Source organism: Urocitellus parryii, chromosome 8, assembly GCF_045843805.1.
Source record: "Urocitellus parryii isolate mUroPar1 chromosome 8, mUroPar1.hap1, whole genome shotgun sequence".
Classification (NCBI taxonomy): Eukaryota; Metazoa; Chordata; class Mammalia; order Rodentia; family Sciuridae; genus Urocitellus; species Urocitellus parryii.
In genome coordinates, this window is record NC_135538.1 from 96,330,076 (window position 1) to 96,347,065 (window position 16,990).

A 16,990-nucleotide genomic window follows, 5' to 3' on the forward strand; every position below is an offset into this window, starting at 1 on the left:
TTTAGATGTTATTAAAAAGATAAATAGTGAGCTGGAAGGTAGATCTGAAAAAAAATTATCCAGAAGGAAGGATTGAGACAGGTAAAGTAAGAATCAATATTTAAAAAACCCTGAAGTTCATGAGCATCAAAGGAAGTTACAACATTTGTTTAATAAATATTCTAAAGAATTAGGGATGATTTTTGGACTAACGGTTGACCTCTCAATCAAAACTCACCTCAAACAGGAAGATAACTATCTTCAAATGGCTAAAGAAAAACTAGGGAAAAATAAAAATATATTCAAGCAAACAAAACTGAAAATTTATCATTAACAGTAAAGCTACTGATATGCCTAAGAAAAGAAGAAAATCAACTCCAAAATGAAATATATGCAAAAGTAATGATTAAGAATATGGTAACATGGGGGTAGATAAAAAAAATAACAATTTCTAACAATTGTGATTAGAAAAACAGATCAATGTTAAAGAGGGTTGAAATAGAATTAAATAGAGCTAATTTAGAACAATTTTAGAATGCATGCTGGGAGGTAGAGGGTTGATAACATAGGTTTTATATTTTACCTAATGATAATAATTAAACATGCTTTATCCTCAGAATTCGTGGTAAAGTCTCAAATACAAAAATGAAAGATCAGGAGATGTAGCTAAGTGATGGAGCACTTAACTAGCATGCATGAAACTCTGGGTTCTATGCTGAGCACCACTCACATGAAAAAGAAAATGAAGAAGACATCTGTATCATCTAAATCAGGATCAACAATTTTTTTTATAAAAGCCTGATAATAAATATTAAAATATTTAATAAAGTCTTCTTGTCTGTGTTGCAGTTATTCTAATTCTGCTTCTGTATTTTGAAAACTGTCTTAGAAAATATCTAAATGATTGAGTGTAGCTGCATTACTTTACTGTAGTACTTTCTTCACAGAAACAAGTGGTGGGTGGCATTTGGCCTTTAAGCTGTGGTTTTGTGACCCTGCTTTGAACCAGCGGAGGGGATAATTGCAATATGATAAAATGCAGCCAATTTAACCAAATAGAAAAAGAAAGATTAAAAAAACATAAAAGGGGAAAGAGTGTATATGTAATACTACTGTAGAAAGAAATCAGATTCAAAAAAGAAATCCAGATATATAATATTTAATACAACCAGACTGAAAAGATCTCTAGAGCATATGAAATTTAAAAATAATTTCAACAAATACTTACATGCTATTCAAACAAAGCACACCTAAAACTTAAAATTACCTCAGGAAAACTGGTTTAATCATATTAATAAGGGTATTTACACTTTAAGACCATTAATGAACATGACTTAATGACTTAATGAATACATAGAGAACACTGAGCAATACACAATATATTCAAGAAAGTATTAAATTGTTTTTTTGAAATTGATCATTTCAATCAAATTCAAAATATCATTTTGTTAAACCAAACCACATTCATGGCAAGAGTATATGAGCATATTGTAATAATTATTTCTTCTTTTTATCTGAAATTTATAAGAAAACCATAAACATAGTTCATTCTTTAGAAAGATTTCACCTTTGAAAAGAATGTCTTCTTTTTGAATACGAGGACATAGTGTTATTGCCTATTCAATTTTTAGCATATATTCTCAATAAGGCATCTTCCTTCTATAAAATGACTTTTAAAATTGTTTGCTTAAAAGAGAGTTTTATCTTGGCAGTTAGTGGCATCCTCTTCTTTAGATTATTAAACACTCCAATTACTTGAAAACTACTTTAAGATAAAAGTTGACAATATTGTATCCAACAATACATGTTAGTAAGCATTTCTAAGTTGTTCTATTTAGGAAATAAAATAGTATACAAGAAGGGGCAAATATTTCTCCATGGATGTTATGGTAGAGAAGAAGAAATGTTTGAAAAATCTTAGCTATTGAACATTATGAATCCAGTGAATCCCATTTCATGTGAACCTTCTATAACTAAAGACTATTATTAAGTGAAACAAGTTAAACTACTTTCTAATATACTACTACAGCTTCTGAGCCTTGATAGCATTTTTTATTCACTATAAATGTCCTCCCTATATTATGCATGTCTTTTCTATTGATTCCTAGAGACTCTTATCATTTTCTACTTCCCTCAGAAAGAACAATTACACCCAAACCAGATAAATCTGATTCCTCTAATAAGTCATTGCTACACTAGTATTTATAAAATGTCCATCAGATTATCTCAGCTACTATAGTTATTTGGAAACATCTTACACTCTTTTAATATTTTAAGATAAAGAAATCCTACCAGTTCATTCATTCATTAATTCCTTAAAATATAACAATGATATTCTCAGAATTGATGCTCAAAAAATCACTTGGGAATGTATAAAGTTTTGTTTTATCATTTTAAGGGAAAACAGATATCACACAAAAAAATTGAGAAAGAAGACTACATTCTGTATTTTGAAACCAATAGCTCCACAGTTTCTTTCGATTTTAGGATATTCTAATCTGGAAAGAATGAGGAAAACAATCTGAAGCTCACAGAATAATATAGTTCTCCTAATGTAAAGCTAGAAAACAAAGTCTCCCATTAAAGTAGAATGTGATGCCATATTAACATAGCAGTGATATAGAATTGGGCATAGAGACAAAGAAATGAGAGTGTTCCAGACAAAGGAAGCAGCAATTGCAAAAGTGTGTTTGGCATTTCAGAGACACAGCAGACTAATTAACATGACAGTGTAGCTCTTATGGTTTGGATATGAGGTATCCCCCAAAAGCACCTGCATTAATGTAGAAATGTCAAAGGTGAAATGATTAGATTGTAAGAGCTATAACACAATCAGTACTTCCTAGTTTGAATGGACTAACTGGGTGTCAACTTTAGGCAGCTGGGGTGTGGCTGGAGGAGGTGGGTCACTGGGGAATGCCATCGAAGGGTTCATCTTCCTAAAAGCTCCTTTCCTTCTCTTTCTGCTTCTGGCTATCATAAATGAAGCAGTGTTCCTCCACCATGCCCTTCTACCATAATTCTGCCTCACCTTGGGCCCAGAGGAATGGACTGACCTTCTAAAATTCTGAGTCAAAATAAACTCCTTTATTTATGTTGTCTTTATTAGGTATTCTGGACACAGCCACAACAACCGAGGAACACAGGATTGAGTATCAAGAAGTGAGGTCATTTTTATGCCATGTGTTTCCTAAGTCTTTGGAAATGATTTGTGGGATAAGTTTGCAAAAGTTTGGCCCTCAGAGGCCACTGCACCAAGGTCCAAGGAGTTCTATCTATTGCTCAGGTTATTTTGGTCATAGCAATGAAAATAAAACACAGTTCCGTGCTGAGTGACAGGAAGAGAGAACGCGTGAGTGCAGACTGGGAAGAGAAAGTGAGATTATGCAGAGTCATGAATGCCATGGCAAAGACTTTGAGTGACCACCCTGAGATGTGCAACCATTCAGAAATTTTGAGCCAAAGAGGCTATGACTGGTTTTAAAGGAATACCAGCTATTTTGAAAAAAAAAAAGCAGTGGGTCAAATGCAAAAAGTAGCAGGGAGGACTGTTTGGGGAACATTAAAAAAAACCAGGACTCATAAGTGTGGTTACTTTGCCTAGTGTGATAACTGTAGAAGTTATTAGAAGTAGTTGGAAACACTTCAAGCTATATATTTCAAATATATCAGGTGGCATTGATAAGATTTGCGGATGGAATGTGAGAGAAGAAAAGTTAAGAATGATTCTTATTAATATGACCTAAGAAACTGGAAGGAAGGAAACATCATTTACTGAGCTTCAGCACAGGACAGACAGAAATTATTCCCAGGAGTTGAGAACTTGGTTACACAAGTTAACTTTTGAGTGAGATGCTCAGAAAGTGGTTAGAAATATAAATACTGGGATTACAGGAGAGGTCCTGACCAGAGTTATAAATCTGAAAGTCTTCAGTATGTGATGGCATTTAAAGCCATGCAATCAATGAGATCACCACTGCAAATATAAGGTACTAGTAACAGAGAATCCTTCTCTACCTTTTATTACCACAGCTTAATCACACTACCTGTGGGAAATAGGTATTGACATGAAGGCATTCAGCATAGTACCTGGAGAAGTTTCTTATGCCAAAGGGCTTTATGAATCAGGTTATCACTATTTACTGAGAAAGGTCATTTGGGAATCCCTGTAAATATTACAGAAAGTAAAATCTAGGTATTCAATCACTAAGCATCTTTACACAATTTTGTAATAAGAATGCCTGCTTCACTTTTAAATAGTCTAAAAAGTTCTTGGGAAGGTGAATACCATATGGCAGTGAGAAAAAAACAAAAGATATTTCTATATATCTGTATAAAATTTTATAGACATAAATGTTATATGCATGATTTTTCAAAGAAAAATTAATGTTTTATAATTATATATATATATATATATATATGTAATGAGAAAAATAAAGAACTAAAATGGTAGCATAATACATGTAGGATAGAAATAAGGATGACATCGCTGACTTAAAATACTAGTAAATATTAAAATGGCTCCTCAAGGAAAGCTTTTGAGAAACCCTTCGTAGAGGTGTTGTTGACATTGGATCTTCTCCATTGTCTCAGTAGTGACAAGCTATCCCTGCCCTGAACCTTTCAACTGCAAGTTCCTTTATATATACTTAAGATTTCTTTGGTTTACATAGTTTTATTTTGAGTTACAATTATTGCTATTTTCAGTTTCTAAAATTGAACCTTTTTTTTCAGACCTAAGTAGCAAAAAAGATTTTCTAGAAAATGGTATATACACTAGTACAAAAGAAATTAAGTCATAGGGAAGCAATGTGACAATTAGTCTAAAATTGCCTAGAAATAAAGCAAACCATCTTATACATTGTAGGCATATGTGCATATATACATTAAAATTATAATTGTAATATTAGTGGAAAAATCTATAAGAAGACAATGTTACTATTGGGTTAGGACACTTTTTGTGATTAGGCATAATCATGTATTATGTGTCATTAGGCATAATCATAGTATTATGTGTCAATACTAATTATATAGACTATACAAATCTTTTTGACAGCTTTTTTGTGCTAGATGTTCTTATTTCATTTTTTACTAACTTAAATGCCAGGGCTGCAAATTTTGTTTCTTGAGCCTAAAGCAGACTTTTCAGTATGCTTTTTATTTTATCTGTTTTATTATTCAAGGTTTCTAACAGCTCTCTTAGGGAGTGCTGCATCCTAGATGATGCTGTAGGAGTTGACCTAGAGCTCAGCCAAGTCCTTGTGTGTTTAAACAGAATGACCATTTTGAAGAAATCTGTTATCTTAATTTCCTTGCAAGCATCTCTTCATAAGAACATGGAGAGAGTCTTACAATGAAATCCAACTGATAAGTAATCCATTTAGAAATAATTATATCACACCAGTTATGCCCAAGTAATATATGAAACAACATTCAGCATCAGTAACATTTATAAAAGTCAAATGAAGACCCCAAATTCAATAATGTTTCACACTAGATTTGAAAACAGCTTTTAAAGAATGTTGTAACATTGATTGTTATAGAAAATATGGGTTATTATGTTTTTGACAGAAATACTAATTGATAGAGATAATTTTGAAAACACTTTCATGCTCATGTTAAGAAGAACATTCACATGCCTATTCCCTAAGTATTCCCATCCTATGTACTTATCTCAGAAATACTCCTGGGGAATCTGAACTAGAAAATTATATAGGAAGGTTTATGACAAAGCTGTTTATCTTGGCTAAAAATAACAAATACATGCATGTATGTTATTAGTAAAAACATGGATAGATATTAATCTATAAAAAAATGAACAAATACACCATATTACAAAGCAACAAAGATAAATAAGTCACAACTGTATGGACAAACTTTGCAAACATAATGTTGAAGAAATAAAGTACATCATAGATGATGAGTATGATGTAATTTTTATACATCTAGAAATAAAGCAAACCAACTAATATATTGTAGGCATATGTGCATGTGTACATTACAAATTATCAAGGGAATGATAAAAAATCAAAATTCAAGATAATGGCTATCCCAAAGGAATAGGAAAGTTATTTAATAGAATAGGGGGCTATTTGTAAAGGTATTTCTTTACATGAATGGTAGTAAAAATGACTGTTTATTGATTTTTTTAAATGCATAAATACTTTGGATCTCAGCTATCTTTGTGTAAGGCAATATCCCTACATTTTAGTGGCTTATAACAATGATTGTTCAGTTCATGATTCTGTAATCAGCAACTTGGACTAGGCTTAGCTATGGTCATTCTATTGATGTTGCCCAAACTCATTCCTGTAGTTCAGTCAATCTGTGCATCTGCTGGGACTGAACAGTGTTCCACACCCAAGGCTAATGTATGTGACATTTAGGGCACATTATTTGCTGGCGTGGGCAGCTGTATATATGAGTGACAGTGTTGGCAGTCCATAGGACTCCCATAGGCTAACCCAGTCTTACCTGGTAGTGATCACCACTGTCTAAAAAGATAATATGAAGTCTCAGCAAGAATAACAAAAATGATTTTATATGCATGTCCATTTTTCATATTGGTAAAGGTTTCCTGGAAGATTATTGAGGAAGGGTCTTATGGTAATTTTATACATAGTAAATTAAATAAAACAAAATATTGAAATCCTTTAACAATGTCACTGCCTTTAATTCTAGCCTTTATTTCTTCTTATCACTCCTACTGCAATAGCCTCCTAAAGAGCCTCTATTACCATTCCCGTCTGTGGCAAGGTTTATGCAAGTTCTTTCACCAGAGTAAGTCATCTAAAATGAAACTCAGATCATGCTATTCCCTTACTTAAAATTCTTCAATTACTTTCAGTCTCCTACAGAATAAAATTCTAGATCCTTAACATGCCACACAAGACTCTTAATGTCCTGGCGTATGTTTCCTATTTTTTCTTTGGGGATAATAACAAACCTCATCTGGTTTTTGAGAATAACAATAATAAATTTTTTCTAATATAATTCTTGACACAAAGAAAAAAAAATTAGTGAGTGATATTCTTGTGGTAAATAACTCTAAGAAAACTCCACCAAAAATTACCATGGAGTTGAGTCAAAGGCATTTCTGTATATCAGTGACAAATCCTCCGAAAGGGAAACGAGGAAAACTACTCCATTTACAATAGCATCAAAAAATAAAATAAAATAATTGGAAATCAACTAAAGAGGTGAAAGACCATTGCAACGAAAACTATAGAATGCTAAAGAGAGAAATTAAAGAAGACCTTAGAAGATGGAGAGATCTACTTCGTTCTTGGATAGGCAGAATTAATATTGTCAAAATAGACATACTACCACAAGTACTAAACAGATTTAATGCAATTTCAATCAAAATCCCAATGACATTTCTCATAAAAATAGAAAAGGCAATCATCAAATTCATCTGGAAAAATAAGAGACCCAAAATAGCCAAAGCAATCCTTAGCAAGAAGAGTGAAGCAGGTGGCATCACTATACCAGAACTTAAACTATACTACAGAGCAATAGTAACAAAAACAGCAGGGTATTGCCACCAAAATACATTTGTAGGCCCATGGTACAGAATAGAGGACACAGAGACTAACCCACACAATTATAGTTATCTTATATTTGACAAAGGTGCCAAAAATGTACATTGGAGAAAAGATAGACTCTTCAACAAATGGCGCTGGAAAAATTGGAAATCCATATACAACAAAATAGAATTAAACTCCTATATCTCTCCATGCACAAAACTCAAAGTGGATCAAGGATCTAGGACATAAACCAGAGACACTGCATCTATTAGAAGAAAAAGTAGGCCCAAATCTCTATCATGTAGAATTAGGCCCCAACTTCCTCAATAAGACTCCTATAGTGCAAGAATTAATATCAAGAATCAATAAATGGGATGGATTCAAACTAAACAGCTTCTTCTCAGCAAAAGAAACAATCAGTGAGGTCAGAGAGCATACTAATTGGGAACAAATTCTTAGCACATGCATGTCAGAGCACTAATCTCTAGAATATATAAAGAACTCAAAAGTCTTAACACAAAAATATGAATAACCCAATCAACTAATGGCAACTGAACAGACACTTCTCAGAAGAAGATATACAATCAATCAACAAATATATGAAAAAAAATGTTCAACATTTCTAGCAATTAGAGAAATGCAAATCAAAACTACTCTAAGATTTAATCTCACTCCAGTCATAATAGCAGCTATTGAGAAGACAAACAACAATAAGTGTTGGCTAGGATGTAGGGAAAAAGGTAAACTCATACATTGATGGTGAGACTGCAAATTGTTGCAGCCAATATGGAAAGCAGTATGGAGAATCTTGGAAAATTGGGAATGGAACCACCATTTGACCCAGCTATCCTACTCCTTAGTCTATACGCAAAGGACTTAAAAACAACATCCTATAGGGACACAACCACATCAATGTTTATAGCAGCACAATTCACAATGGCTAAACTATGGAACCAACCTAGATGCCCTTCAGTAGATGAATGGATAAAGAAAATATGGTATATATACACAATGGAATATTATTCAGCATTAAAAGAGAATAAAATCATGGTATTTGGAGGTAAATGGATGGAGCTAGAGAATATAATGCTAAGTGAGATTAGCCAAGCCAAAAAACCAAATGCCAAATGATTTCTCTGATTTAAGGATGTTGATCCACAATATGCTACTGGGGCAGGGGGAAATGGGCGGATTAAATGAACTATAGATAGGGCAAAGGGGAAAAGGGGAGGGAAAGGAAAAGAGGGAGCATAGGGGTAGGAAAGATAGTGGAATGTGATGGTCATCATTACCCTAAGCACATGTATGAAGACATGAAGGTTGTGACTCTACTTTGTGTACAGAAATATTGTGATCTATATGTATAATATGAATTATAATGCATTCTGTTGTCATATATAACAAATTAAAATTAAAAAAAAATTACCATGGGGTATGACTGTAGAAAGTGAGAAGTTATAAAAGCAAACAAATTAGCTAGCAGAGTTCATTGTGTAAAAAACAAGCAATGTAGAAAGCTATTTTACCCAGGGAATTAAAAGAACATATCTTTGAGATGATTTTTTAATCATGCTTCCCTAGTTTATGAATTTATCAAAATATAATGATAATGACTTGAGGTCTTTCTCCAATATCCTGAGAATGTTCTTAGAAATTTATTTCTGAGTACATAAGCACTAAAGTCCACAATCAGAATGCCAAAAAAATGAAGATGATTTATGTCCTTTGATTGAAGCTACATAATCCTTGAAAATACAAATTATTTATTTTAAAAGAGACAGAATTTCAAGTTTGCCAAATATTGCACAAAATAATGCATGATATTATAGAAAATTAGAAAGCCTGATACTGTAATTTGTTCATGATTATTATTAAGATCCTTATGACAGTTATAAACTCAGTATAGAGACTCTGGAATAGAACTGAGCATGATGGCACATGCCAGTAATCCCAACTACTCAGGATGCTGAGGCAGGAGGATCACAAGTCTGAGGCCAGTTTACACAATTTAGCAAGACCCTCTCCCATAATAAAACTTTAAAAATTTACTGAGGTATAGCTTAGTGGCAGAGCACTTACCTAACATGTGTGAGGTCATGGGTTCAATCTCTAGTATCATAAAATAAATAAAACTCCAGAAACTCTGGAGTTGAAATCTAAACAATTTCAGGGATGGGGATATAGTTCAGTTGACAGAGTGCTTGCTTTGCATGCAAAAGGCCCTAGGTTCTAATCCTCAGTACCACAAAAATAAATAAATAAATAAATAAATAAATAAATAAATAAATAAATAAATCTAAACAATTTCAGGAAAAAGCTAGATAGTTGTGGATGAACGTCTAAATTTGGTCAAACTAAAAATAGTTTCTAAATATTTCTGAGATTTGTTTACTTTCATTATTTACCTTTGTCAGATGGCATGTATATATGTGACTCATAAGGAACAATTTGAAAACAGATAAGGTTGTGCAATAAAGCCAACAACTTAGAAAAAAATTAATTCAATATTAATATTACCCTAGGTGCAATTTAGAAAGTGGACAGTAGGCAGGGGTCCCAGTAGGAGAATGCCCACTACATACACACACTGTGTTATCCTTTGTGCTTGGTTATTGCATTTATGGTGATTTGCATTAATGTCTCCTAGGGCATCATGTTCAATTAATAGCTCATAGTATCCACTTTCTTAAATAATGAATCTCAGGCACCATGTTTCTCTAAATCACTTCCTCAGATAGACAGTTTGGAAGAGATATTTATTATCCAAGTGAGGTATGTTTAATTAAAATTAATTGTGAATGCTTAGGTGATGCTTTAAGTGAGAAATTGTATTATCTGTGTTTAAAAGTACATAAAAACCTACAGTTACAAGTGTAAGGGCTCTTGGGGCCCATGGAGGTAGGGAAGGCAGTCAGAGGAGACACTGGGGAAGACTCCTATGTGCCCCAGTAGGGGTGTGGCAGACTAATAAGAGATCTAGTTATTCACTCTTCCCTAGTTATTGATATCCTTAGGCATTTTATTTCAAAGTTCCTTTCCCTAGAAGCATGAAGTGGATTTATCCACTTTGAAGCTGATAAAAGATTTATTTTAATCAATGTATGTCTGATGGATTTGATGTGAACAAAGCTTTGGGAGTATCTGTGTCACTAGGCTTTCCTTATTGTACCTCTATTAATGCCACAAGAAGGACATGTCTATGCTAATCTCCTGTTCAGCAGAAAGATGGGACACTCTTGGAGTTAAGAACTAAGACCATATGAAAAGGCAAGACAAGATCAACAGAGATGCCAAGATTTGCCCAATTTGAGTGGCTGACCTATAGGTAACTTGAAGACTTGTGAGTCAATAAATGCTAATTCCTGCATGCTTGTGGGCATTTTTAAAGTCAGTTTTTGCATAGTATTCTTGTGGCTTTAGCTTAATGCCAACAAATTCTACACATAAGTTTTAACTTTCTTGCAAGAGTATTCTTCTCTTTATCAGTGGTAAACAAACAAACAAACAAAAAACCACTTGGTTGATTTAACAAAAGCTCTAAGTGTGGGTACTTTAAGTTCTCATTTATCAGAAATGTTAGTTCTAAGCCTGGAGAGTGGGTGCACGCCTATAATCCCAAGAGATCAGGAGGAAGCTGAGGCAGGAGGATTTCGAGTTCAAAGCCAACCTCGGCAAAGGTGAGTTGCTAAGCAACTCTATGAGACCCTGTCTCTAAAAATACCAAACAGGGCTGGGAATGTGGTTCAGTGGTCCAGTGCCCCTGAGTTCAATCCCTGGTAACACACCCTGGGCCCCCAGGAAAAAAAAAAAAAAGAAATGTTAGTTCTGGGTAAGTGCATAGATTGATTTTTTGTAGGCTTATTTCTAGAATAAATATGCAAATTTTTCATGGAAATTAAACCTGAGAAATACTCTTAGGATCGCCTTCCATATTACATTACAATAAAAGATAAATAATTCAAAGTTAATTTTGCTGTACATGTAAAAGAGATTTCATTGTGGTTATCAAGTAACTAAAGTTATTATTTTTGTTTTTATTACTCCTGCTACTACAACTATTACACCATTTAAGTAGTTACTTACAACTGGAACTGATCATGTGAAACTTTCTTTGATGTGAACTCTTCCTTTACAGATAGTAAGCGTTTATAGTTCTATATTATATGTACCTTATTTTCCATTACTTCTTGTTATGGTTGAGATGTGGTGTCCCCTGAAAGCTCATGTGTGTGAGACAATGCAAGAAGGTTTGGAGGAGAAATGATTGAATTATAGCCTTAGCCTAACCAGTGAATTAATCCCTGATGGGATTAACTGAAGAGGTGGAGTGTGGCTGGAGGAGATGGGAATTGGGGTGTGGCTTTGGGATATATATTTGCATCTGGTCTCTGTCTCCTGGTCACCATGATGTGAGCTCCTTCCCTCTACCATACTCTCCAGCCATGATGTTCAACCTCATCTCAAACCCTGAGAAATGGAGCCACCTTCTATGGACTAAGAGCTCTGAAATCCTGAGCTTTAAAATAAACTTTTTCACCTCTATAATTGTTGTGGTCATATCCTTTAATAACAGCACTGAAAAAGCTGACTAAAATACTTCTGAATGAGTTAATTAAGAATAATCTGGTATATATTTGGTGAAAGTTTTCAAATTATCACTTCGGGAAGCTGAAAGTCAAATTCTCTCCCAAGAATATTTGTTTTTAAATCCTTCTTACTTTGTAAAGTCAAGATAATAATTATTTAGTGATGATATTGGGGGAAAAGAAAAAAGAAATATAAAAAAGATATTTTATAATTTAATTATACAGGGGAAGACTCTTTTGGGGGGAGTATAAGTAAATTTATTGATATAGAAAGAGATTGATAAATGAAAATAACAGATTACAAAACAGCATACATAGTAAGACCATCCAAAATAGTGCTTTTCCTCTCTCTCTCTCTCTCTCTCTCTCTCTCTCTCTCTCTCTCTCTCTCTCTTCCTACTACAAACATAATGATATATTATTTTATAACAGTGGAAGATTCTTGATACTGACCTGTCTCCTACCAGCTGATATATTTTGTTTTGTGATGATCTGTGTAGTTCTTCACAACTGTACATCTATATATGCAGATATCTGTAGCAACCTGAATCAAAGCCAAATACCAAATACTACCAGGTCTTATTCTTTTTCTTAACTGAAATAATATTTGAATATTTAGTATGTTCACAAAATTGAGAAATTGGAACTTAATGGGTTACTCTTTTCTCTAGCCAAGCTAAATTACTAAGTATCCATAAGGGTGGAAACCACACTTTTCCTTATGGAGGAATGAATGAAGAAAGAACCTTAGGAACAAAATAATGCAGTAAATACATTTTAAGTTTATTTGCCCATATGTTAGTCTTTTGCCATCCAATCATAACCATTCTATTAGAAGAAGTAAAAAATACATTTTATGTTTTAGAACATAAAATATGGAATTATATATATTAGAATTTTTAAAAAATATATGCTTTGTTTTCTAGGCCAAGCATCATATTAAATAATTCACAACTATCAAAAGTAATATAATTTTTGCCAGGTGAGGTGGCTCATGCCTGTAATCCCAGTGGCTTGAGAGGCTGGGGCAGGAGGATCAGGAGTTCAAAGCCAACCTCAGCAACTTAGTGATGCCCTAAGCAATTTAGTGAGACCCTGTCTCTAAATAAAATATGAAAAAGGGCTGGGGATATGGCTCAAGGTTCAATATGCCTGGGTTCAATCCCTGGTACCAAAATAAATAATAATAATAATTCTTAATACAACCCTATACAATAAGTATTTCTAATTTCTATTTTTATAGTTTCAGTGCATTGTAGTTATATATAATGGTGGAATTCATTTTATTCATAAATGCATATAACATAGTTTCCTCCTTTTCAATCTAGCACTATCCCTCTCCATCCCCATTTCCCTCACCCTAGTCCCCTTCTTATATTTTATTGGTCTCCTTCTATTTATTTATTTTTAATTGGTGAATTATAGTTGCATATAAAATTGGAATGTATTGTGATATGTGCGTACATGCATATGGCATGATTTGGTCAGCTTTATTCACCATTTCTTTTCCTTCGCCTCCCTCCTCCTGGTCCCTTGTTCATACTTTATGGCTCACCCTTCTATTTTCATGAGATCCAGTTTTTCATTTCTTTTTTTTTCTAGCTTCCACATATGAGAAAAAAAATTCAACCCTTGACTTTATGAGTCTGGTTTATTTCACTTAGTGTGATGTTCTCCAGTTCCATCCATTTTACAGCAAATTACATAATTTGATTCTTTTTTATGGCTGAATAGAAACTCATTATGTATATATACACCACATTTTCTTTATCTATTCATCTATTGATGGATACCTAGGCCATTTCCATAATTTGACTACTGTGGATTGTGCTGCTATAAACATTGGTATGCACATGTCATAATCGTATGGTGATTTTAGATTTTTTATATAAGTACCAAGTTGTGGAATCACTGGGTGATGATGATGATTGTATTCCTAACATTCTTAACTCTCCATGCTCCTTTCAATAGTTGTACTAATTTTCAATCCCACCAACTATGTATAAGTGTTCCTTTTTCATTTTTTATATTCTTGATGATTGCCATTCTGACTAGGGTGAAATGAAATGTCAGTATAATTTTGATTTGCATCTCTCCGATTGCTAAGGATGTTGATTGTTTTCATATATTTGTTGGCCATTTGTATTTATTTTTTGAGAAATATTCCTTTACATTCCTATTTATTGTGATATCAGTTTTTTGTTGTTGTTGGGTTTTGGTTTTGTTTTGGTATTTTGTGAGTTTTTTTTTTTACATATTCTGCTTATTAATCCCCTGTCAGAAGACAAGCTGATAAAGATTTTCTCCCATTCCATAGGCTCTCTGTTCATGCTTTTGTTACCCTTTGCTGTGCAGAAGTTTTTAATTTAATGCTATACCACTCATTGTTTCTTGGTTTTATTTCTTGCACTATATGAGTCTTATTAAGTAAGTCATTACTTAATAACATTCTGTACCAGAATGTTGGAAAGTCCTCCCTATGTTTTTCTTCTAGCAGTTTCACTGTTTCTGGTGTAGTTTCTAGGTCTTTGATGGGCTTTGAGTTGATGTTTGCGCATGGTGAAAGGTAGGGATCTAGTTTCATTCTTCTACATATGGATAGCCAGTTTTCTCAGCACCATCTATTAAAGAGGCTATCTTTTCTTCAACTTATCCTTTCTTATGCTTTTGCCCCTTTGTCAAGGATCAAATGACTGTATTTATGTAGACTTGTCTCTGTGTCTTCAAGTCTATTCCATTGGTTCTTAAACTAGTATCCTGCGGTTTCTTTAGTACAATTTAATATCAGGTATTGTTTCCAGCCTCATTGTTGATACTCAGTATTGCTTTGGCTATTCTAGGTCTTTTATTCTTCTACATTAATTTTAGGACTTTTTTCCTGCTTCAGATAAGAATGTCATTCATATTTTGATAAAGATTGCATTGAATCTTTAGATTGTTTATGGTAATAGAGCCTTTTTTTTTTTTTTACTATTCTGGCCCTCTAATTTTTTAAAATGAATTTCATGACTGCATTTTCTATTTCTATAAAGAATGTCATTGGAATTAAAAAAAAAAGAATTACATTAAATCTATATAGCATTTTTTTTGGTGGGGGGAGGTGGAAGGTTTACTGGAGATTGAAGGCAGGGGCACTCAACCCTGAGCCACATCCCCAGCCCTATTTCATATTTTATTTAGAGACAGGGTCTCAGTGAGGAGTTTTTTAGTGCCTCAATTTTGCTGAGACTGGCTTTGAACTCTGGATCCTCCTGACTCTGTCCCCTGAGTTGCTGGGATTGTAGGCATGAGCCACTATGCCCAGCCATATAGCGCTTTTGGTATCATGATGATACTGGCTTCATAGAATGAGTTTGGGAGTGTTCTTTCCCTTTCTATTTTATGTAATGACTTGATAAAGAGAGGTATTAGTCCTTTTTTAAAGGTCTGGTAAAACTCAGCTGAGAGTCCATCTTATACTGAGCTTTTCTTTGTTGGAAAGTTTATTATTACCAGTTCAACCTTTATGTGTCTCCTATAAATTTTCTTGCTATTGAATTCTAATTTTATTCTATTATGATCTAATAATATGTCTTTTTCATGTCTTTTTTTTTTTTGTACTTGCTAGACTCATATTGTAACCTAGCCCATTTGGAAAAGGTCTATTTTGTAAAAGGTTCCATGAGCTGCTGAGAAGAAAATGAATTCAGTTGTTTTGGAGACACCATGGAGATATAGGGTAATGGTATCAAGAACCTTTTTAAGTAAAATGAAAGCAGAAAAATTTACAAACCTTAGAAATGAAATGGAAATTCACATACAGGAGGCATATACAACTCCAGATAGATAATTGAAATAATATTCCCAAGATGAATCATAATCAAAATGCCTAACATAGAAAAAAGAAAATAATATTAAAAGCTATAATAAAAAAGTCACATTTAGAGGTGAACCAATAAGGTTCACTTATGACTTCTCAACTAAGACCTAAAATTGAAATCACCCAATATAATTGTATTAGTGTTTATCTGGGAATCAAAGTCAAGAAATGTTTGTTTTATGTAATTAGGTTCACCAACATTTGAGGCATAAATATTTACTATCATTATGTATTCTTGTGTGATTTCTCCCTTTACCAGTGGGTGAGTGATAGTGAGTGATCATCTTTGTCTTGTTTGATTAATTTTTGCTTGAAATTTGCTTTGTCAGATTGGCGATTAGCTACCCTTACTTGTGTTTGGACTCCATTTCCATGGAATATTTTTTTCCATCCTTTTACTTTCAACCTGTGAATGTCTTTGCCTGAGATGAGACTCTTCCAAATAGTATATAGTTGAATCTTCTTTTCCAGTCTATTCTGCTAATCTAGGTCTTATAGAACTCAGTGTTATTGTGAACAAATGCTTATTTCCTGCCATTTTTGTTTGCTTTCTGTATTAATTTTTTTCTTAATTATTAAATTTCTTTTCTAGATATCTCCATTCATTTGGGAGATTTGGGGTTTCTTTTTTAGTTCTGCTGTGGATAATATATTTTCAAATATTTTTTTGTAGTGTTGGCTTAGAAGTCATGAATTCTTTTAGTTCATTATTATCATATAAAGTTTTATTTCTTCTTTGATTCTGAAAGAGATTTGCAGAATATAGCAATCTTTGTGGGCAATTGTCTTCTTTCAGAGCTTGGAATATCTCATTCTAAAAATAAAATTATATGAATATATATGTGTATGCTTGAACCCATCAGTATGGCAAGAACACACACACAGAGACACAGAATGGAAAATAAAAAAGAAAAAATGCAAAAAATAAATTATTAAAGAGAAATAAAGGACTTGCTTCCACTGAAGTGAACAAAAGTGTTGACAAGGATGGATGTTAACTGCCTGTGCTGTGGAGCCCCTCTTTGTGTTTCTTTTGGGGC